This window comes from Eucyclogobius newberryi, unplaced genomic scaffold (genome assembly GCF_026437365.1).
Source record: "Eucyclogobius newberryi isolate DKJ021-1_F unplaced genomic scaffold, fEucNew1.0.hap1 SCAF_477, whole genome shotgun sequence".
NCBI classification, from domain to species: domain Eukaryota; kingdom Metazoa; phylum Chordata; class Actinopteri; order Gobiiformes; family Gobiidae; genus Eucyclogobius; species Eucyclogobius newberryi.
The window spans coordinates 32,310-48,857 of NW_027316142.1; the positions used below are offsets into that span (position 1 = coordinate 32,310).

General features: G+C 44.8%; 59 non-coding genes across 59 annotated transcripts; all 59 read left to right on the top strand.

The window, feature by feature from the left end:
* Positions 1–120: 120 nt before the first annotated feature.
* LOC140380449 (5S ribosomal RNA) lies at positions 121–239 on the top strand. The gene has a single exon (XR_011931057.1). It is a non-coding gene; the product is annotated as a 5S ribosomal RNA (ribosomal RNA).
* A 149-nt stretch (positions 240–388) lies between these two features.
* LOC140380507 (5S ribosomal RNA) lies at positions 389–507 on the top strand. The gene has a single exon (XR_011931111.1). It is a non-coding gene; the product is annotated as a 5S ribosomal RNA (ribosomal RNA).
* A 160-nt stretch (positions 508–667) lies between these two features.
* Positions 668–786, top strand: LOC140380518 (5S ribosomal RNA). The gene has a single exon (XR_011931122.1). It is a non-coding gene; the product is annotated as a 5S ribosomal RNA (ribosomal RNA).
* Positions 787–935: 149 nt separating this feature from the next.
* Positions 936–1,054, top strand: LOC140380450 (5S ribosomal RNA). Its single transcript, XR_011931058.1, has one exon. It is a non-coding gene; the product is annotated as a 5S ribosomal RNA (ribosomal RNA).
* Positions 1,055–1,204: 150 nt separating this feature from the next.
* On the top strand, positions 1,205–1,323 carry LOC140380452 (5S ribosomal RNA). Its single transcript, XR_011931060.1, has one exon. It is a non-coding gene; the product is annotated as a 5S ribosomal RNA (ribosomal RNA).
* Positions 1,324–1,492: 169 nt separating this feature from the next.
* On the top strand, positions 1,493–1,611 carry LOC140380514 (5S ribosomal RNA). Its single transcript, XR_011931118.1, has one exon. It is a non-coding gene; the product is annotated as a 5S ribosomal RNA (ribosomal RNA).
* Positions 1,612–1,781: 170 nt separating this feature from the next.
* Positions 1,782–1,900, top strand: LOC140380502 (5S ribosomal RNA). The gene has a single exon (XR_011931107.1). It is a non-coding gene; the product is annotated as a 5S ribosomal RNA (ribosomal RNA).
* A 156-nt stretch (positions 1,901–2,056) lies between these two features.
* LOC140380453 (5S ribosomal RNA) lies at positions 2,057–2,175 on the top strand. Its single transcript, XR_011931061.1, has one exon. It is a non-coding gene; the product is annotated as a 5S ribosomal RNA (ribosomal RNA).
* Positions 2,176–2,344: 169 nt separating this feature from the next.
* Positions 2,345–2,463, top strand: LOC140380439 (5S ribosomal RNA). Its single transcript, XR_011931048.1, has one exon. It is a non-coding gene; the product is annotated as a 5S ribosomal RNA (ribosomal RNA).
* A 157-nt stretch (positions 2,464–2,620) lies between these two features.
* Positions 2,621–2,739, top strand: LOC140380454 (5S ribosomal RNA). Its single transcript, XR_011931062.1, has one exon. It is a non-coding gene; the product is annotated as a 5S ribosomal RNA (ribosomal RNA).
* A 159-nt stretch (positions 2,740–2,898) lies between these two features.
* On the top strand, positions 2,899–3,017 carry LOC140380455 (5S ribosomal RNA). Its single transcript, XR_011931063.1, has one exon. It is a non-coding gene; the product is annotated as a 5S ribosomal RNA (ribosomal RNA).
* A 149-nt stretch (positions 3,018–3,166) lies between these two features.
* LOC140380456 (5S ribosomal RNA) lies at positions 3,167–3,285 on the top strand. The gene has a single exon (XR_011931064.1). It is a non-coding gene; the product is annotated as a 5S ribosomal RNA (ribosomal RNA).
* Positions 3,286–3,434: 149 nt separating this feature from the next.
* Positions 3,435–3,553, top strand: LOC140380508 (5S ribosomal RNA). The gene has a single exon (XR_011931112.1). It is a non-coding gene; the product is annotated as a 5S ribosomal RNA (ribosomal RNA).
* Positions 3,554–3,713: 160 nt separating this feature from the next.
* On the top strand, positions 3,714–3,832 carry LOC140380530 (5S ribosomal RNA). The gene has a single exon (XR_011931133.1). It is a non-coding gene; the product is annotated as a 5S ribosomal RNA (ribosomal RNA).
* Positions 3,833–3,981: 149 nt separating this feature from the next.
* LOC140380457 (5S ribosomal RNA) lies at positions 3,982–4,100 on the top strand. Its single transcript, XR_011931065.1, has one exon. It is a non-coding gene; the product is annotated as a 5S ribosomal RNA (ribosomal RNA).
* A 158-nt stretch (positions 4,101–4,258) lies between these two features.
* LOC140380458 (5S ribosomal RNA) lies at positions 4,259–4,377 on the top strand. Its single transcript, XR_011931066.1, has one exon. It is a non-coding gene; the product is annotated as a 5S ribosomal RNA (ribosomal RNA).
* Positions 4,378–4,527: 150 nt separating this feature from the next.
* LOC140380459 (5S ribosomal RNA) lies at positions 4,528–4,646 on the top strand. The gene has a single exon (XR_011931067.1). It is a non-coding gene; the product is annotated as a 5S ribosomal RNA (ribosomal RNA).
* A 170-nt stretch (positions 4,647–4,816) lies between these two features.
* LOC140380515 (5S ribosomal RNA) lies at positions 4,817–4,935 on the top strand. Its single transcript, XR_011931119.1, has one exon. It is a non-coding gene; the product is annotated as a 5S ribosomal RNA (ribosomal RNA).
* Positions 4,936–5,105: 170 nt separating this feature from the next.
* Positions 5,106–5,224, top strand: LOC140380504 (5S ribosomal RNA). The gene has a single exon (XR_011931108.1). It is a non-coding gene; the product is annotated as a 5S ribosomal RNA (ribosomal RNA).
* A 156-nt stretch (positions 5,225–5,380) lies between these two features.
* LOC140380460 (5S ribosomal RNA) lies at positions 5,381–5,499 on the top strand. Its single transcript, XR_011931068.1, has one exon. It is a non-coding gene; the product is annotated as a 5S ribosomal RNA (ribosomal RNA).
* Positions 5,500–5,668: 169 nt separating this feature from the next.
* On the top strand, positions 5,669–5,787 carry LOC140380461 (5S ribosomal RNA). The gene has a single exon (XR_011931069.1). It is a non-coding gene; the product is annotated as a 5S ribosomal RNA (ribosomal RNA).
* A 149-nt stretch (positions 5,788–5,936) lies between these two features.
* On the top strand, positions 5,937–6,055 carry LOC140380463 (5S ribosomal RNA). The gene has a single exon (XR_011931071.1). It is a non-coding gene; the product is annotated as a 5S ribosomal RNA (ribosomal RNA).
* A 166-nt stretch (positions 6,056–6,221) lies between these two features.
* LOC140380462 (5S ribosomal RNA) lies at positions 6,222–6,340 on the top strand. The gene has a single exon (XR_011931070.1). It is a non-coding gene; the product is annotated as a 5S ribosomal RNA (ribosomal RNA).
* Positions 6,341–6,499: 159 nt separating this feature from the next.
* LOC140380464 (5S ribosomal RNA) lies at positions 6,500–6,618 on the top strand. The gene has a single exon (XR_011931072.1). It is a non-coding gene; the product is annotated as a 5S ribosomal RNA (ribosomal RNA).
* A 169-nt stretch (positions 6,619–6,787) lies between these two features.
* Positions 6,788–6,906, top strand: LOC140380465 (5S ribosomal RNA). Its single transcript, XR_011931073.1, has one exon. It is a non-coding gene; the product is annotated as a 5S ribosomal RNA (ribosomal RNA).
* Positions 6,907–7,065: 159 nt separating this feature from the next.
* Positions 7,066–7,184, top strand: LOC140380466 (5S ribosomal RNA). Its single transcript, XR_011931074.1, has one exon. It is a non-coding gene; the product is annotated as a 5S ribosomal RNA (ribosomal RNA).
* A 149-nt stretch (positions 7,185–7,333) lies between these two features.
* Positions 7,334–7,452, top strand: LOC140380467 (5S ribosomal RNA). The gene has a single exon (XR_011931075.1). It is a non-coding gene; the product is annotated as a 5S ribosomal RNA (ribosomal RNA).
* A 166-nt stretch (positions 7,453–7,618) lies between these two features.
* LOC140380474 (5S ribosomal RNA) lies at positions 7,619–7,737 on the top strand. The gene has a single exon (XR_011931081.1). It is a non-coding gene; the product is annotated as a 5S ribosomal RNA (ribosomal RNA).
* A 159-nt stretch (positions 7,738–7,896) lies between these two features.
* On the top strand, positions 7,897–8,015 carry LOC140380468 (5S ribosomal RNA). The gene has a single exon (XR_011931076.1). It is a non-coding gene; the product is annotated as a 5S ribosomal RNA (ribosomal RNA).
* Positions 8,016–8,184: 169 nt separating this feature from the next.
* On the top strand, positions 8,185–8,303 carry LOC140380469 (5S ribosomal RNA). The gene has a single exon (XR_011931077.1). It is a non-coding gene; the product is annotated as a 5S ribosomal RNA (ribosomal RNA).
* A 159-nt stretch (positions 8,304–8,462) lies between these two features.
* On the top strand, positions 8,463–8,581 carry LOC140380471 (5S ribosomal RNA). Its single transcript, XR_011931078.1, has one exon. It is a non-coding gene; the product is annotated as a 5S ribosomal RNA (ribosomal RNA).
* A 169-nt stretch (positions 8,582–8,750) lies between these two features.
* Positions 8,751–8,869, top strand: LOC140380509 (5S ribosomal RNA). Its single transcript, XR_011931113.1, has one exon. It is a non-coding gene; the product is annotated as a 5S ribosomal RNA (ribosomal RNA).
* A 170-nt stretch (positions 8,870–9,039) lies between these two features.
* On the top strand, positions 9,040–9,158 carry LOC140380472 (5S ribosomal RNA). Its single transcript, XR_011931079.1, has one exon. It is a non-coding gene; the product is annotated as a 5S ribosomal RNA (ribosomal RNA).
* Positions 9,159–9,330: 172 nt separating this feature from the next.
* On the top strand, positions 9,331–9,449 carry LOC140380451 (5S ribosomal RNA). Its single transcript, XR_011931059.1, has one exon. It is a non-coding gene; the product is annotated as a 5S ribosomal RNA (ribosomal RNA).
* Positions 9,450–9,605: 156 nt separating this feature from the next.
* On the top strand, positions 9,606–9,724 carry LOC140380473 (5S ribosomal RNA). Its single transcript, XR_011931080.1, has one exon. It is a non-coding gene; the product is annotated as a 5S ribosomal RNA (ribosomal RNA).
* Positions 9,725–9,879: 155 nt separating this feature from the next.
* On the top strand, positions 9,880–9,998 carry LOC140380475 (5S ribosomal RNA). The gene has a single exon (XR_011931082.1). It is a non-coding gene; the product is annotated as a 5S ribosomal RNA (ribosomal RNA).
* A 149-nt stretch (positions 9,999–10,147) lies between these two features.
* LOC140380477 (5S ribosomal RNA) lies at positions 10,148–10,266 on the top strand. Its single transcript, XR_011931083.1, has one exon. It is a non-coding gene; the product is annotated as a 5S ribosomal RNA (ribosomal RNA).
* Positions 10,267–10,423: 157 nt separating this feature from the next.
* Positions 10,424–10,542, top strand: LOC140380478 (5S ribosomal RNA). The gene has a single exon (XR_011931084.1). It is a non-coding gene; the product is annotated as a 5S ribosomal RNA (ribosomal RNA).
* Positions 10,543–10,691: 149 nt separating this feature from the next.
* LOC140380479 (5S ribosomal RNA) lies at positions 10,692–10,810 on the top strand. The gene has a single exon (XR_011931085.1). It is a non-coding gene; the product is annotated as a 5S ribosomal RNA (ribosomal RNA).
* Positions 10,811–10,976: 166 nt separating this feature from the next.
* Positions 10,977–11,095, top strand: LOC140380480 (5S ribosomal RNA). The gene has a single exon (XR_011931086.1). It is a non-coding gene; the product is annotated as a 5S ribosomal RNA (ribosomal RNA).
* Positions 11,096–11,244: 149 nt separating this feature from the next.
* Positions 11,245–11,363, top strand: LOC140380481 (5S ribosomal RNA). The gene has a single exon (XR_011931087.1). It is a non-coding gene; the product is annotated as a 5S ribosomal RNA (ribosomal RNA).
* A 166-nt stretch (positions 11,364–11,529) lies between these two features.
* LOC140380482 (5S ribosomal RNA) lies at positions 11,530–11,648 on the top strand. The gene has a single exon (XR_011931088.1). It is a non-coding gene; the product is annotated as a 5S ribosomal RNA (ribosomal RNA).
* A 149-nt stretch (positions 11,649–11,797) lies between these two features.
* Positions 11,798–11,916, top strand: LOC140380511 (5S ribosomal RNA). Its single transcript, XR_011931115.1, has one exon. It is a non-coding gene; the product is annotated as a 5S ribosomal RNA (ribosomal RNA).
* A 170-nt stretch (positions 11,917–12,086) lies between these two features.
* On the top strand, positions 12,087–12,205 carry LOC140380483 (5S ribosomal RNA). Its single transcript, XR_011931089.1, has one exon. It is a non-coding gene; the product is annotated as a 5S ribosomal RNA (ribosomal RNA).
* A 149-nt stretch (positions 12,206–12,354) lies between these two features.
* Positions 12,355–12,473, top strand: LOC140380484 (5S ribosomal RNA). Its single transcript, XR_011931090.1, has one exon. It is a non-coding gene; the product is annotated as a 5S ribosomal RNA (ribosomal RNA).
* A 166-nt stretch (positions 12,474–12,639) lies between these two features.
* On the top strand, positions 12,640–12,758 carry LOC140380485 (5S ribosomal RNA). The gene has a single exon (XR_011931091.1). It is a non-coding gene; the product is annotated as a 5S ribosomal RNA (ribosomal RNA).
* Positions 12,759–12,917: 159 nt separating this feature from the next.
* On the top strand, positions 12,918–13,036 carry LOC140380488 (5S ribosomal RNA). Its single transcript, XR_011931093.1, has one exon. It is a non-coding gene; the product is annotated as a 5S ribosomal RNA (ribosomal RNA).
* A 149-nt stretch (positions 13,037–13,185) lies between these two features.
* On the top strand, positions 13,186–13,304 carry LOC140380489 (5S ribosomal RNA). Its single transcript, XR_011931094.1, has one exon. It is a non-coding gene; the product is annotated as a 5S ribosomal RNA (ribosomal RNA).
* Positions 13,305–13,463: 159 nt separating this feature from the next.
* LOC140380490 (5S ribosomal RNA) lies at positions 13,464–13,582 on the top strand. The gene has a single exon (XR_011931095.1). It is a non-coding gene; the product is annotated as a 5S ribosomal RNA (ribosomal RNA).
* A 166-nt stretch (positions 13,583–13,748) lies between these two features.
* On the top strand, positions 13,749–13,867 carry LOC140380491 (5S ribosomal RNA). The gene has a single exon (XR_011931096.1). It is a non-coding gene; the product is annotated as a 5S ribosomal RNA (ribosomal RNA).
* A 159-nt stretch (positions 13,868–14,026) lies between these two features.
* LOC140380492 (5S ribosomal RNA) lies at positions 14,027–14,145 on the top strand. Its single transcript, XR_011931097.1, has one exon. It is a non-coding gene; the product is annotated as a 5S ribosomal RNA (ribosomal RNA).
* A 168-nt stretch (positions 14,146–14,313) lies between these two features.
* Positions 14,314–14,432, top strand: LOC140380493 (5S ribosomal RNA). The gene has a single exon (XR_011931098.1). It is a non-coding gene; the product is annotated as a 5S ribosomal RNA (ribosomal RNA).
* A 158-nt stretch (positions 14,433–14,590) lies between these two features.
* LOC140380494 (5S ribosomal RNA) lies at positions 14,591–14,709 on the top strand. The gene has a single exon (XR_011931099.1). It is a non-coding gene; the product is annotated as a 5S ribosomal RNA (ribosomal RNA).
* Positions 14,710–14,858: 149 nt separating this feature from the next.
* LOC140380505 (5S ribosomal RNA) lies at positions 14,859–14,977 on the top strand. The gene has a single exon (XR_011931109.1). It is a non-coding gene; the product is annotated as a 5S ribosomal RNA (ribosomal RNA).
* A 168-nt stretch (positions 14,978–15,145) lies between these two features.
* Positions 15,146–15,264, top strand: LOC140380495 (5S ribosomal RNA). Its single transcript, XR_011931100.1, has one exon. It is a non-coding gene; the product is annotated as a 5S ribosomal RNA (ribosomal RNA).
* Positions 15,265–15,421: 157 nt separating this feature from the next.
* Positions 15,422–15,540, top strand: LOC140380496 (5S ribosomal RNA). Its single transcript, XR_011931101.1, has one exon. It is a non-coding gene; the product is annotated as a 5S ribosomal RNA (ribosomal RNA).
* Positions 15,541–15,689: 149 nt separating this feature from the next.
* Positions 15,690–15,808, top strand: LOC140380497 (5S ribosomal RNA). Its single transcript, XR_011931102.1, has one exon. It is a non-coding gene; the product is annotated as a 5S ribosomal RNA (ribosomal RNA).
* Positions 15,809–15,964: 156 nt separating this feature from the next.
* LOC140380541 (5S ribosomal RNA) lies at positions 15,965–16,083 on the top strand. Its single transcript, XR_011931144.1, has one exon. It is a non-coding gene; the product is annotated as a 5S ribosomal RNA (ribosomal RNA).
* Positions 16,084–16,254: 171 nt separating this feature from the next.
* Positions 16,255–16,373, top strand: LOC140380499 (5S ribosomal RNA). The gene has a single exon (XR_011931104.1). It is a non-coding gene; the product is annotated as a 5S ribosomal RNA (ribosomal RNA).
* The last annotated feature ends 175 nt before the right edge of the window (positions 16,374–16,548 follow it).

Genomic DNA, 16,548 nt, shown 5'->3' on the forward strand with positions numbered 1-16,548 from the left:
AAAAAAAAAGAAGTTTTTCATTGAGATATCCCAATTTTGACCGAGCAAGTGGCGTGAAGGTACTCTTCACGAAAAGACAGTGTTTGATATAAAAAAGGCCGTTTTGACCTGGAACATTTCGCTCACGGCCATACCACCCTGGACCAGCCCGATCTCGTCTGATCTCGGAAGCCAAGCAGGGTTGGGCCTGGTTAGTACTTGGATGGGAGACCGCCTGGGAATACCAGGTGCTGTGAGCATTTTCACACTTTTTCACCTGTCAAAAAAAAAAAAAAAGAAGTTTTTCATTGAGATATCCCAATTTTGACCGAGCAAGTGGCGTGAAGGTACTCTTCACGAAAAGACAGTGTTTGATATAAAAAAAGGCCGTTTTGACCTGGAACATTTCGCTCACGGCCATACCACCCTGGACCAGCCCGATCTCGTCTGATCTCGGAAGCCAAGCAGGGTTGGGCCTGTATAGTACTTGGATGGGAGACCGCCTGGGAATACCAGGTGCTGTGAGCAATTTCACACTTTTTCACCTGTCAAAAAAAAAAAAAAAAGAAGTTTTTCATTGAGATATCCCAATTTTGACCGAGCAAGTGGCGTGAAGGTACTCTTCACGAAAAGACAGTGTTTGATGCAAAAAAAAGCCATTTATACGAGTTTTGACCTGGAACATTTCGCTCACGGCCATACCACCCTGGACCCGCCCGATCTCGTCTGATCTCGGAAGCCAAGCAGGGTTGGGCCTGGTTAGTACTTGGATGGGAGACCGCCTGGGAATACCAGGTGCTGTGAGCATTTTCACACTTTTTCACCTGTCAAAAAAAAAAAAAAAAGAAGTTTTTCATTGAGATATCCCAATTTTGACCGAGCAAGTGGCGTGAAGGTACTCTTCACGAAAAGACAGTGTTTGATATAAAAAAGGCCGTTTTGACCTGGAACATTTCGCTCACGGCCATACCACCCTGGACCAGCCCGATCTCGTCTGATCTCGGAAGCCAAGCAGGGTTGGGCCTGGTTAGTACTTGGATGGGAGACCGCCTGGGAATACCAGGTGCTGTGAGCATTTTCACACTTTTTCACCTGTCAAAAAAAAAAAAAAGAAGAAGTTTTTCATTGAGATATCCCAATTTTGACCGAGCAAGTGGCGTGAAGGTACTCTTCACGAAAAGACAGTGTTTGATATAAAAAAGGCCGTTTTGACCTGGAACATTTCGCTCACGGCCATACCACCCTGGACCAGCCCGATCTCGTCTGATCTCGGAAGCCAAGCAGGGTTGGGCCTGGTTAGTACTTGGATGGGAGACCGCCTGGGAATACCAGGTGCTGTGAGCATTTTCACACTTTTTCACCTGTCAAAAAAAAAAAAAAAAAAAAAAGAAGAAGTTTTTCATTGAGATATCCCAATTTTGACCGAGCAAGTGGCGTGAAGGTACTCTTCACGAAAAGACAGTGTTTGATGCAAAAAAAAGCCATTTATACGAGTTTTGACCTGGAACATTTCGCTCACGGCCATACCATCCTGGACCAGCCCGATCTCGTCTGATCTCAGAAGCCAAGCAGGGTTGGGCCTGGTTAGTACTTGGATGGGAGACCGCCTGGGAATACCAGGTGCTGTGAGCACTTTCACACTTTTTCACCTGTCAAAAAAAAAAAAAAAAAAAAAAAAAAGAAGTTTTTCATTGAGATATCCCAATTTTGACCGAGCAAGTGGCGTGAAGGTACTCTTCACGAAAAGACAGTGTTTGATGCAAAAAAAAGCCATTTATACGAGTTTTGACCTGGAACATTTCGCTCACGGCCATACCACCCTGGACCAGCCCGATCTCGTCTGATCTCGGAAGCCAAGCAGGGTTGGGCCTGTTTAGTACTTGGATGGGAGACCGCCTGGGAATACCTGGTGCTGTGAGCATTTTCATACTTTTTCACCTGTCAAAAAAAAAAAAAAAAAAAAAAAGAAGTTTTTCATTGAGATATCCCAATTTTGACCGAGCAAGTGGCGTGAAGGTACTCTTCACGAAAAGACAGTGTTTGATATAAAAAAGGCCGTTTTGACCTGGAACATTTCGCTCACGGCCATACCACCCTGGACCAGCCCGATCTCGTCTGATCTCGGAAGCCAAGCAGGGTTGGGCCTGGTTAGTACTTGGATGGGAGACCGCCTGGGAATACCAGGTGCTGTGAGCATTTTCACACTTTTTCACCTGTCAAAAAAAAAAAAAAAAAAAAAAAGAAGAAGTTTTTCATTGAGATATCCCAATTTTGACCGAGCAAGTGGCGTGAAGGTACTCTTCACGAAAAGACAGTGTTTGATGCAAAAAAAGCAATTTATACGAGTTTTGACCTGGAACATTTCGCTCACGGCCATACCACCCTGGACCCGCCCGATCTCGTCTGATCTCGGAAGCCAAGCAGGGTTGGGCCTGTTTAGTACTTGGATGGGAGACCGCCTGGGAATACCTGGTGCTGTGAGCATTTTCATACTTTTTCACCTGTCAAAAAAAAAAAAAAAAAAAAAAAAGAAGTTTTTCATTGAGATATCCCAATTTTGACCGAGCAAGTGGCGTGAAGCTACTCTTCACGAAAAGACAGTGTTTGATATAAAAAAGGCCGTTTTGACCTGGAACATTTCGCTCACGGCCATACCACCCTGGACCAGCCCGATCTCGTCTGATCTCGGAAGCCAAGCAGGGTTGGGCCTGGTTAGTACTTGGATGGGAGACCGCCTGGGAATACCAGGTGCTGTGAGCATTTTCACACTTTTTCACCTGTCAAAAAAAAAAAAAAAAGAAGTTTTTCATTGAGATATCCCAATTTTGACCGAGCAAGTGGCGTGAAGGTACTCTTCACGAAAAGACAGTGTTTGATGCAAAAAAAGCAATTTATACGAGTTTTGACCTGGAACATTTCGCTCACGGCCATACCACCCTGGACCAGCCCGATCTCGTCTGATCTCGGAAGCCAAGCAGGGTTGGGCCTGGTTAGTACTTGGATGGGAGACCGCCTGGGAATACCAGGTGCTGTGAGCATTTTCACACTTTTTCACCTGTCAAAAAAAAAAAAAAAAGAAGTTTTTCATTGAGATATCCCAATTTTGACCGAGCAAGTGGCGTGAAGGTACTCTTCACGAAAAGACAGTGTTTGATATAAAAAAGGCCGTTTTGACCTGGAACATTTCGCTCACGGCCATACCACCCTGGACCAGCCCGATCTCGTCTGATCTCGGAAGCCAAGCAGGGTTGGGCCTGGTTAGTACTTGGATGGGAGACCGCCTGGGAATACCAGGTGCTGTGAGCATTTTCACACTTTTTCACCTGTCAAAAAAAAAAAAAAAGAAGTTTTTCATTGAGATATCCCAATTTTGACCGAGCAAGTGGCGTGAAGGTACTCTTCACGAAAAGACAGTGTTTGATATAAAAAAAGGCCGTTTTGACCTGGAACATTTCGCTCACGGCCATACCACCCTGGACCAGCCCGATCTCGTCTGATCTCGGAAGCCAAGCAGGGTTGGGCCTGTATAGTACTTGGATGGGAGACCGCCTGGGAATACCAGGTGCTGTGAGCAATTTCACACTTTTTCACCTGTCAAAAAAAAAAAAAAAAGAAGTTTTTCATTGAGATATCCCAATTTTGACCGAGCAAGTGGCGTGAAGGTACTCTTCACGAAAAGACAGTGTTTGATGCAAAAAAAAGCCATTTATACGAGTTTTGACCTGGAACATTTCGCTCACGGCCATACCACCCTGGACCCGCCCGATCTCGTCTGATCTCGGAAGCCAAGCAGGGTTGGGCCTGGTTAGTACTTGGATGGGAGACCGCCTGGGAATACCAGGTGCTGTGAGCATTTTCACACTTTTTCACCTGTCAAAAAAAAAAAAAAAAGAAGTTTTTCATTGAGATATCCCAATTTTGACCGAGCAAGTGGCGTGAAGGTACTCTTCACGAAAAGACAGTGTTTGATATAAAAAAGGCCGTTTTGACCTGGAACATTTCGCTCACGGCCATACCACCCTGGACCAGCCCGATCTCGTCTGATCTCGGAAGCCAAGCAGGGTTGGGCCTGGTTAGTACTTGGATGGGAGACCGCCTGGGAATACCAGGTGCTGTGAGCATTTTCACACTTTTTCACCTGTCAAAAAAAAAAAAAAAAAAAAAAAAAGAAGTTTTTTATTGAGATATCCCAATTTTGACCGAGCAAGTGGCGTGAAGGTACTCTTCACGAAAAGACAGTGTTTGATATAAAAAAGGCCGTTTTGACCTGGAACATTTCGCTCACGGCCATACCACCCTGGACCAGCCCGATCTCGTCTGATCTCGGAAGCCAAGCAGGGTTGGGCCTGGTTAGTACTTGGATGGGAGACCGCCTGGGAATACCAGGTGCTGTGAGCATTTTCACACTTTTTCACCTGTCAAAAAAAAAAAAAAGAAGAAGTTTTTCATTGAGATATCCCAATTTTGACCGAGCAAGTGGCGTGAAGGTACTCTTCACGAAAAGACAGTGTTTGATATAAAAAAGGCCGTTTTGACCTGGAACATTTCGCTCACGGCCATACCACCCTGGACCAGCCCGATCTCGTCTGATCTCGGAAGCCAAGCAGGGTTGGGCCTGGTTAGTACTTGGATGGGAGACCGCCTGGGAATACCAGGTGCTGTGAGCATTTTCACACTTTTTCACCTGTCAAAAAAAAAAAAAAAAAAAAAAAGAAGAAGTTTTTCATTGAGATATCCCAATTTTGACCGAGCAAGTGGCGTGAAGGTACTCTTCACGAAAAGACAGTGTTTGATGCAAAAAAAAGCCATTTATACGAGTTTTGACCTGGAACATTTCGCTCACGGCCATACCATCCTGGACCAGCCCGATCTCGTCTGATCTCAGAAGCCAAGCAGGGTTGGGCCTGGTTAGTACTTGGATGGGAGACCGCCTGGGAATACCAGGTGCTGTGAGCACTTTCACACTTTTTCACCTGTCAAAAAAAAAAAAAAAAAAAAAAAAAAGAAGTTTTTCATTGAGATATCCCAATTTTGACCGAGCAAGTGGCGTGAAGGTACTCTTCACGAAAAGACAGTGTTTGATGCAAAAAAAAGCCATTTATACGAGTTTTGACCTGGAACATTTCGCTCACGGCCATACCACCCTGGACCAGCCCGATCTCGTCTGATCTCGGAAGCCAAGCAGGGTTGGGCCTGTTTAGTACTTGGATGGGAGACCGCCTGGGAATACCTGGTGCTGTGAGCATTTTCATACTTTTTCACCTGTCAAAAAAAAAAAAAAAAAAAAAAAGAAGTTTTTCATTGAGATATCCCAATTTTGACCGAGCAAGTGGCGTGAAGGTACTCTTCACGAAAAGACAGTGTTTGATATAAAAAAGGCCGTTTTGACCTGGAACATTTCGCTCACGGCCATACCACCCTGGACCAGCCCGATCTCGTCTGATCTCGGAAGCCAAGCAGGGTTGGGCCTGGTTAGTACTTGGATGGGAGACCGCCTGGGAATACCAGGTGCTGTGAGCATTTTCACACTTTTTCACCTGTCAAAAAAAAAAAAAAAAAAAAAAAGAAGAAGTTTTTCATTGAGATATCCCAATTTTGACCGAGCAAGTGGCGTGAAGGTACTCTTCACGAAAAGACAGTGTTTGATGCAAAAAAAGCAATTTATACGAGTTTTGACCTGGAACATTTCGCTCACGGCCATACCACCCTGGACCAGCCCGATCTCGTCTGATCTCGGAAGCCAAGCAGGGTTGGGCCTGGTTAGTACTTGGATGGGAGACCGCCTGGGAATACCAGGTGCTGTGAGCATTTTCACACTTTTTCACCTGTCAAAAAAAAAAAAAAAAGAAGTTTTTCATTGAGATATCCCAATTTTGACCGAGCAAGTGGCGTGAAGGTACTCTTCACGAAAAGACAGTGTTTGATATAAAAAAGGCCGTTTTGACCTGGAACATTTCGCTCACGGCCATACCACCCTGGACCAGCCCGATCTCGTCTGATCTCGGAAGCCAAGCAGGGTTGGGCCTGGTTAGTACTTGGATGGGAGACCGCCTGGGAATACCAGGTGCTGTGAGCATTTTCATACTTTTTCACCTGTCAAAAAAAAAAAAAAAAAAAAAAAGAAGTTTTTCATTGAGATATCCCAATTTTGACCGAGCAAGTGGCGTGAAGGTACTCTTCAGGAAAAGACAGTGTTTGATGCAAAAAAAGCAATTTATACGAGTTTTGACCTGGAACATTTCGCTCACGGCCATACCACCCTGGACCAGCCCGATCTCATCTGATCTCGGAAGCCAAGCAGGGTTGGGCCTGGTTAGTACTTGGATGGGAGACCGCCTGGGAATACCAGGTGCTGTGAGCATTTTCACACTTTTTCACCTGTCAAAAAAAAAAAAAAAAAAAAAAAGAAGAAGTTTTTCATTGAGATATCCCAATTTTGACCGAGCAAGTGGCGTGAAGGTACTCTTCACGAAAAGACAGTGTTTGATATAAAAAAGGCCGTTTTGACCTGGAACATTTTGCTCACGGCCATACCACCCTGGACCAGCCCGATCTCGTCTGATCTCGGAAGCCAAGCAGGGTTGGGCCTGGTTAGTACTTGGATGGGAGACCGCCTGGGAATACCAGGTGCTGTGAGCATTTTCACACTTTTTCACCTGTCAAAAAAAAAAAAAAAAAAAAAAAAAAGAAGTTTTTCATTGAGATATCCCAATTTTGACCGAGCAAGTGGCGTGAAGGTACTCTTCACGAAAAGACAGTGTTTGATGCAAAAAAAGCAATTTATACGAGTTTTGACCTGGAACATTTCGCTCACGGCCATACCACCCTGGACCAGCCCGATCTCGTCTGATCTCGGAAGCCAAGCAGGGTTGGGCCTGGTTAGTACTTGGATGGGAGACCGCCTGGGAATACCAGGTGCTGTGAGCATTTTCACACTTTTTCACCTGTCAAAAAAAAAAAAAAAAAAAAAAAGAAGAAGTTTTTCATTGAGATATCCCAATTTTGACCGAGCAAGTGGCGTGAAGGTACTCTTCACGAAAAGACAGTGTTTGATATAAAAAAGGCCGTTTTGACCTGGAACATTTTGCTCACGGCCATACCACCCTGGACCAGCCCGATCTCGTCTGATCTCGGAAGCCAAGCAGGGTTGGGCCTGGTTAGTACTTGGATGGGAGACCGCCTGGGAATACCAGGTGCTGTGAGCATTTTCACACTTTTTCACCTGTCAAAAAAAAAAAAAAAAGAAGTTTTTCATTGAGATATCCCAATTTTGACCGAGCAAGTGGCGTGAAGGTACTCTTCACGAAAAGACAGTGTTTGATATAAAAAAGGCCGTTTTGACCTGGAACATTTCGCTCACGGCCATACCACCCTGGACCAGCCCGATCTCGTCTGATCTCGGAAGCCAAGCAGGGTTGGGCCTGGTTAGTACTTGGATGGGAGACCGCCTGGGAATACCAGGTGCTGTGAGCATTTTCATACTTTTTCACCTGTCAAAAAAAAAAAAAAAAAAAAAAAGAAGTTTTTCATTGAGATATCCCAATTTTGACCGAGCAAGTGGCGTGAAGGTACTCTTCAGGAAAAGACAGTGTTTGATGCAAAAAAAGCAATTTATACGAGTTTTGACCTGGAACATTTCGCTCACGGCCATACCACCCTGGACCAGCCCGATCTCATCTGATCTCGGAAGCCAAGCAGGGTTGGGCCTGGTTAGTACTTGGATGGGAGACCGCCTGGGAATACCAGGTGCTGTGAGCATTTTCACACTTTTTCACCTGTCAAAAAAAAAAAAAAAAAAAAAAAGAAGAAGTTTTTCATTGAGATATCCCAATTTTGACCGAGCAAGTGGCGTGAAGGTACTCTTCACGAAAAGACAGTGTTTGATATAAAAAAGGCCGTTTTGACCTGGAACATTTTGCTCACGGCCATACCACCCTGGACCAGCCCGATCTCGTCTGATCTCGGAAGCCAAGCAGGGTTGGGCCTGGTTAGTACTTGGATGGGAGACCGCCTGGGAATACCAGGTGCTGTGAGCATTTTCACACTTTTTCACCTGTCAAAAAAAAAAAAAAAAAAAAAAAAAAGAAGTTTTTCATTGAGATATCCCAATTTTGACCGAGCAAGTGGCGTGAAGGTACTCTTCACGAAAAGACAGTGTTTGATGCAAAAAAAGCAATTTATACGAGTTTTGACCTGGAACATTTCGCTCACGGCCATACCACCCTGGACCAGCCCGATCTCGTCTGATCTCGGAAGCCAAGCAGGGTTGGGCCTGGTTAGTACTTGGATGGGAGACCGCCTGGGAATACCAGGTGCTGTGAGCATTTTCACACTTTTTCACCTGTCAAAAAAAAAAAAAAAAAAAAAAAGAAGAAGTTTTTCATTGAGATATCCCAATTTTGACCGAGCAAGTGGCGTGAAGGTACTCTTCACGAAAAGACAGTGTTTGATATAAAAAAGGCCGTTTTGACCTGGAACATTTTGCTCACGGCCATACCACCCTGGACCAGCCCGATCTCGTCTGATCTCGGAAGCCAAGCAGGGTTGGGCCTGGTTAGTACTTGGATGGGAGACCGCCTGGGAATACCAGGTGCTGTGAGCATTTTCACACTTTTTCACCTGTCAAAAAAAAAAAAAAAAAAAAAAAAAAGAAGTTTTTCATTGAGATATCCCAATTTTGACCGAGCAAGTGGCGTGAAGGTACTCTTCACGAAAAGACAGTGTTTGATGCAAAAAAAGCAATTTATACGAGTTTTGACCTGGAACATTTCGCTCACGGCCATACCACCCTGGACCAGCCCGATCTCGTCTGATCTCGGAAGCCAAGCAGGGTTGGGCCTGGTTAGTAGTTGGATGGGAGACCGCCTGGGAATACCAGGTGCTGTGAGCATTTTCACACTTTTTCACCTGTCAAAAAAAAAAAAAAAAAAAAAAAAAAAGAAGTTTTTCATTGAGATATCCCAATTTTGACCGAGCAAGTGGCGTGAAGGTACTCTTCACGAAAAGACAGTGTTTGATGCAAAAAAAGCAATTTATACGAGTTTTGACCTGGAACATTTCGCTCACGGCCATACCACCCTGGACCAGCCCGATCTCGTCTGATCTCGGAAGCCAAGCAGGGTTGGGCCTGGTTAGTACTTGGATGGGAGACCGCCTGGGAATACCAGGTGCTGTGAGCATTTTCACACTTTTTCACCTGTAAAAAAAAAAAAAAAAAAAAAAAAAAAAAGAAGTTTTTCATTGAGATATCCCAATTTTGACCGAGCAAGTGGCGTGAAGGTACTCTTCACGAAAAGACAGTGTTTGATGCAAAAAAAAGCCATTTATACGAGTTTTGACCTGGAACATTTCGCTCACGGCCATACCACCCTGGACCCGCCCGATCTCGTCTGATCTCGGAAGCCAAGCAGGGTTGGGCCTGTTTAGTACTTGGATGGGAGACCGCCTGGGAATACCTGGTGCTGTGAGCATTTTCATACTTTTTCACCTGTCAAAAAAAAAAAAAAAAAAAAAAAGAAGTTTTTCATTGAGATATCCCAATTTTGACCGAGCAAGTGGCGTGAAGGTACTCTTCACGAAAAGACAGTGTTTGATATAAAAAAGGCCGTTTTGACCTGGAACATTTCGCTCACGGCCATACCACCCTGGACCAGCCCGATCTCGTCTGATCTCGGAAGCCAAGCAGGGTTGGGCCTGGTTAGTACTTGGATGGGAGACCGCCTGGGAATACCAGGTGCTGTGAGCATTTTCACACTTTTTCACCTGTCAAAAAAAAAAAAAAAAAAAAAAAAAGTTTTTTATTGAGATATCCCAATTTTGACCGAGCAAGTGGCGTGAAGGTACTTTTCACGAAAAGACAGTGTTTGATATAAAAAAGGCCGTTTTGACCTGGAACATTTCGCTCACGGCCATACCACCCTGGACCAGCCCGATCTCGTCTGATCTCGGAAGCCAAGCAGGGTTGGGCCTGGTTAGTACTTGGATGGGAGACCGCCTGGGAATACCAGGTGCTGTGAGCATTTTCACACTTTTTCACCTGTCAAAAAAAAAAAAAAAAGAAGTTTTTCATTGAGATATCCCAATTTTGACCGAGCAAGTGGCGTGAAGGTACTCTTCACGAAAAGACAGTGTTTGATATAAAAAAGGCCGTTTTGACCTGGAACATTTCGCTCACGGCCATACCACCCTGGACCAGCCCGATCTCGTCTGATCTCGGAAGCCAAGCAGGGTTGGGCCTGGTTAGTACTTGGATGGGAGACCGCCTGGGAATACCAGGTGCTGTGAGCATTTTCACACTTTTTCACCTGTCAAAAAAAAAAAAAAAAAAAAAAAAGAAGTTTTTTATTGAGATATCCCAATTTTGACCGAGCAAGTGGCGTGAAGGTACTCTTCACGAAAAGACAGTGTTTGATATAAAAAAGGCCGTTTTGACCTGGAACATTTCGCTCACGGCCATACCACCCTGGACCAGCCCGATCTCGTCTGATCTCGGAAGCCAAGCAGGGTTGGGCCTGGTTAGTACTTGGATGGGAGACCGCCTGGGAATACCAGGTGCTGTGAGCATTTTCACACTTTTTCACCTGTCAAAAAAAAAAAAAAAAGAAGTTTTTCATTGAGATATCCCAATTTTGACCGAGCAAGTGGCGTGAAGGTACTCTTCACGAAAAGACAGTGTTTGATATAAAAAAGGCCGTTTTGACCTGGAACATTTCGCTCACGGCCATACCACCCTGGACCAGCCCGATCTCGTCTGATCTCGGAAGCCAAGCAGGGTTGGGCCTGGTTAGTACTTGGATGGGAGACCGCCTGGGAATACCAGGTGCTGTGAGCATTTTCATACTTTTTCACCTGTCAAAAAAAAAAAAAAAAAAAAAAAGAAGTTTTTCATTGAGATATCCCAATTTTGACCGAGCAAGTGGCGTGAAGGTACTCTTCACGAAAAGACAGTGTTTGATGCAAAAAAAGCAATTTATACGAGTTTTGACCTGGAACATTTCGCTCACGGCCATACCACCCTGGACCAGCCCGATCTCGTCTGATCTCGGAAGCCAAGCAGGGTTGGGCCTGGTTAGTACTTGGATGGGAGACCGCCTGGGAATACCAGGTGCTGTGAGCATTTTCACACTTTTTCACCTGTCAAAAAAAAAAAAAAAAGAAGTTTTTCATTGAGATATCCCAATTTTGACCGAGCAAGTGGCGTGAAGGTACTCTTCACGAAAAGACAGTGTTTGATATAAAAAAGGCCGTTTTGACCTGGAACATTTCGCTCACGGCCATACCACCCTGGACCAGCCCGATCTCGTCTGATCTCGGAAGCCAAGCAGGGTTGGGCCTGGTTAGTACTTGGATGGGAGACCGCCTGGGAATACCAGGTGCTGTGAGCATTTTCATACTTTTTCACCTGTCAAAAAAAAAAAAAAAAAAAAAAAGAAGTTTTTCATTGAGATATCCCAATTTTGACCGAGCAAGTGGCGTGAAGGTACTCTTCACGAAAAGACAGTGTTTGATGCAAAAAAAGCAATTTATACGAGTTTTGACCTGGAACATTTCGCTCACGGCCATACCACCCTGGACCAGCCCGATCTCGTCTGATCTCGGAAGCCAAGCAGGGTTGGGCCTGGTTAGTACTTGGATGGGAGACCGCCTGGGAATACCAGGTGCTGTGAGCATTTTCACACTTTTTCACCTGTCAAAAAAAAAAAAAAAAGAAGTTTTTCATTGAGATATCCCAATTTTGACCGAGCAAGTGGCGTGAAGGTACTCTTCACGAAAAGACAGTGTTTGATATAAAAAAGGCCGTTTTGACCTGGAACATTTCGCTCACGGCCATACCACCCTGGACCAGCCCGATCTCGTCTGATCTCGGAAGCCAAGCAGGGTTGGGCCTGTATAGTACTTGGATGGGAGACCGCCCGGGAATACCAGGTGCTGTGAGCATTTTCACACTTTTTCACCTGTCAAAAAAAAAAAAAAAAAAAAAAAAAAAGAAGTTTTTCATTGAGATATCCCAATTTTGACCGAGCAAGTGGCGTGAAGGTACTCTTCACGAAAAGACAGTGTTTGATGCAAAAAAAGCAATTTATACGAGTTTTGACCTGGAACATTTCGCTCACGGCCATACCACCCTGGACCAGCCCGATCTCGTCTGATCTCGGAAGCCAAGCAGGGTTGGGCCTGGTTAGTACTTGGATGGGAGACCGCCTGGGAATACCAGGTGCTGTGAGCATTTTCACACTTTTTCACCTGTCAAAAAAAAAAAAAAAAGAAGTTTTTCATTGAGATATCCCAATTTCGACCGAGCAAGTGGCGTGAAGGTACTCTTCACGAAAAGACAGTGTTTGATATAAAAAAGGCCGTTTTGACCTGGAACATTTCGCTCACGGCCATACCACCCTGGACCAGCCCGATCTCGTCTGATCTCGGAAGCCAAGCAGGGTTGGGCCTGGTTAGTACTTGGATGGGAGACCGCCTGGGAATACCAGGTGCTGTGAGCATTTTCATACTTTTTCACCTGTCAAAAAAAAAAAAAAAAAAAAAAAGAAGTTTTTCATTGAGATATCCCAATTTTGACCGAGCAAGTGGCGTGAAGGTACTCTTCACGAAAAGACAGTGTTTGATGCAAAAAAAGCAATTTATACGAGTTTTGACCTGGAACATTTCGCTCACGGCCATACCACCCTGGACCAGCCCGATCTCGTCTGATCTCGGAAGCCAAGCAGGGTTGGGCCTGGTTAGTACTTGGATGGGAGACCGCCTGGGAATACCAGGTGCTGTGAGCATTTTCACACTTTTTCACCTGTCAAAAAAAAAAAAAAAAAAAAAAAGAAGAAGTTTTTCATTGAGATATCCCAATTTTGACCGAGCAAGTGGCGTGAAGGTACTCTTCACGAAAAGACAGTGTTTGATATAAAAAAGGCCGTTTTGACCTGGAACATTTTGCTCACGGCCATACCACCCTGGACCAGCCCGATCTCGTCTGATCTCGGAAGCCAAGCAGGGTTGGGCCTGGTTAGTACTTGGATGGGAGACCGCCTGGGAATACCAGGTGCTGTGAGCATTTTCACACTTTTTCACCTGTCAAAAAAAAAAAAAAAAGAAGTTTTTCATTGAGATATCCCAATTTTGACCGAGCAAGTGGCGTGAAGGTACTCTTCACGAAAAGACAGTGTTTGATATAAAAAAGGCCGTTTTGACCTGGAACATTTCGCTCACGGCCATACCACCCTGGACCAGCCCGATCTCGTCTGATCTCGGAAGCCAAGCAGGGTTGGGCCTGGTTAGTACTTGGATGGGAGACCGCCTGGGAATACCAGGTGCTGTGAGCATTTTCACACTTTTTCACCTGTCAAAAAAAAAAAAAAAAGAAGTTTTTCATTGAGATATCCCAATTTTGACCGAGCAAGTGGCGTGAAGGTACTCTTCACGAAAAGACAGTGTTTGATGCAAAAAAAGCAATTTATACGAGTTTTGACCTGGAACATTTCGCTCACGGCCATACCACCCTGGACCAGCCCGATCTCGTCTGATCTCGGAAGCCAAGCAGGGTTGGGCCTGGTTAGTACTTGGATGGGAGACCGCCTGGGAATACCAGGTGCTGTGAGCATTTTCATACTTTTTCACCTGTCAAAAAAAAAAAAAAAAAAAAAAAGAAGTTTTTCATTGAGATATCCCAATTTTGACCGAGCAAGTGGCGTGAAGGTACTCTTCACGAAAAGACAGTGTTTGATGCAAAAAAAGCAATTTATACGAGTTTTGACCTGGAACATTTCGCTCACGGCCATACCACCCTGGACCAGCCCGATCTCGTCTGATCTCGGAAGCCAAGCAGGGTTGGGCCTGGTTAGTACTTGGATGGGAGACCGCCTGGGAATACCAGGTGCTGTGAGCATTTTCACACTTTTTCACCTGTCAAAAAAAAAAAAAAAAAAAAAAAGAAGAAGTTTTTCATTGAGATATCCCAATTTTGACCGAGCAAGTGGCGTGAAGGTACTCTTCACGAAAAGACAGTGTTTGATATAAAAAAGGCCGTTTTGACCTGGAACATTTTGCTCACGGCCATACCACCCTGGACCAGCCCGATCTCGTCTGATCTCGGAAGCCAAGCAGGGTTGGGCCTGGTTAGTACTTGGATGGGAGACCGCCTGGGAATACCAGGTGCTGTGAGCATTTTCACACTTTTTCACCTGTCAAAAAAAAAAAAAAAAAAAAAAAAAGAAGTTTTTCATTGAGATATCCCAATTTTGACCGAGCAAGTGGCGTGAAGGTACTCTTCACGAAAAGACAGTGTTTGATGCAAAAAAAGCAATTTATACGAGTTTTGACCTGGAACATTTCGCTCACGGCCATACCACCCTGGACCAGCCCGATCTCGTCTGATCTCGGAAGCCAAGCAGGGTTGGGCCTGGTTAGTACTTGGATGGGAGACCGCCTGGGAATACCAGGTGCTGTGAGCATTTTCACACTTTTTCACCTGTCAAAAAAAAAAAAAAAAAAAAAAAAAGAAGTTTTTCATTGAGATATCCCAATTTTGACCGAGCAAGTGGCGTGAAGGTACTCTTCACGAAAAGACAGTGTTTGATATAAAAAAGGCCGTTTTGACCTGGAACATTTCGCTCACGGCCATACCACCCTGGACCAGCCCGATCTCGTCTGATCTCGGAAGCCAAGCAGGGTTGGGCCTGGTTAGTACTTGGATGGGAGACCGCCTGGGAATACCAGGTGCTGTGAGCATTTTCACACTTTTTCACCTGTCAAAAAAAAAAAAAAAAGAAGTTTTTCATTGAGATATCCCAATTTTGACCGAGCAAGTGGCGTGAAGGTACTCTTCACGAAAAGACAGTGTTTGATATAAAAAAGGCCGTTTTGACCTGGAACATTTCGCTCACGGCCATACCACCCTGGACCAGCCCGATCTCGTCTGATCTCGGAAGCCAAGCAGGGTTGGGCCTGTTTAGTACTTGGATGGGAGACCGCCTGGGAATACCTGGTGCTGTGAGCATTTTCATACTTTTTCACCTGTCAAAAAAAAAAAAAAAAAAAAAAAAAGAAGTTTTTCATTGAGATATCCCAATTTTGACCGAGCAAGTGGCGTGAAGGTACTCTTCACGAAAAGACAGTGTTTGATGCAAAAAAAGCAATTTATACGAGTTTTGACCTGGAACATTTCGCTCACGGCCATACCACCCTGGACCAGCCCGATCTCGTCTGATCTCGGAAGCCAAGCAGGGTTGGGCCTGGTTAGTACTTGGATGGGAGACCGCCTGGGAATACCAGGTGCTGTGAGCATTTTCACACTTTTTCACCTGTCAAAAAAAAAAAAAAAAAAAAAAAAGAAGTTTTTTATTGAGATATCCCAATTTTGACCGAGCAAGTGGCGTGAAGGTACTCTTCACGAAAAGACAGTGTTTGATATAAAAAAGGCCGTTTTGACCTGGAACATTTCGCTCACGGCCATACCACCCTGGACCAGCCCGATCTCGTCTGATCTCGGAAGCCAAGCAGGGTTGGGCCTGGTTAGTACTTGGATGGGAGACCGCCTGGGAATACCAGGTGCTGTGAGCATTTTCACACTTTTTCACCTGTCAAAAAAAAAAAAAAAAGAAGTTTTTCATTGAGATATCCCAATTTTGACCGAGCAAGTGGCGTGAAGGTACTCTTCACGAAAAGACAGTGTTTGATATAAAAAAGGCCGTTTTGACCTGGAACATTTCGCTCACGGCCATACCACCCTGGACCAGCCCGATCTCGTCTGATCTCGGAAGCCAAGCAGGGTTGGGCCTGGTTAGTACTTGGATGGGAGACCGCCTGGGAATACCAGGTGCTGTGAGCATTTTCATACTTTTTCACCTGTCAAAAAAAAAAAAAAAAAAAAAAAGAAGTTTTTCATTGAGATATCCCAATTTTGACCGAGCAAGTGGCGTGAAGGTACTCTTCACGAAAAGACAGTGTTTGATATAAAAAAGGCCGTTTTGACCTGGAACATTTCGCTCACGGCCATACCACCCTGGACCCGCCCGATCTCGTCTGATCTCGGAAGCCAAGCAGGGTTGGGCCTGTTTAGTACTTGGATGGGAGACCGCCTGGGAATACCAGGTGCTGTGAGCATTTCCCCCCTTTTTCACCTGTCAAAAAAAAAAAAAAAAAAAAAAAAAAAGAAGTTTTTGATTGAGATATCCCAATTTTGACCGAGCAAGTGGCGTGAAGGTACTCTTCACGAAAAGACAGTGTTTGATGCAAAAAAAAGCCATTTATACGAGTTTTGACCTGGAACATTTCGCTCACGGCCATACCACCCTGGACCAGCCCGATCTCGTCTGATCTCGGAAGCCAAGCAGGGTTGGGCCTGGTTAGTACTTGGATGGGAGACCGCCTGGGAATACCAGGTGCTGTGAGCATTTTCACACTTTTTCACCTGTCAAAAAAAAAAAAAAAAGAAGTTTTTCATTGAGATATCCCAATTTTGACCGAGCAAGTGGCGTGAAGGTACTCTTCACGAAAAGACAGTGTTTGATATAAAAAAGGCCGTTTTGACCTGGAACATTTCGCTCACGGCCATACCACCCTGGACCA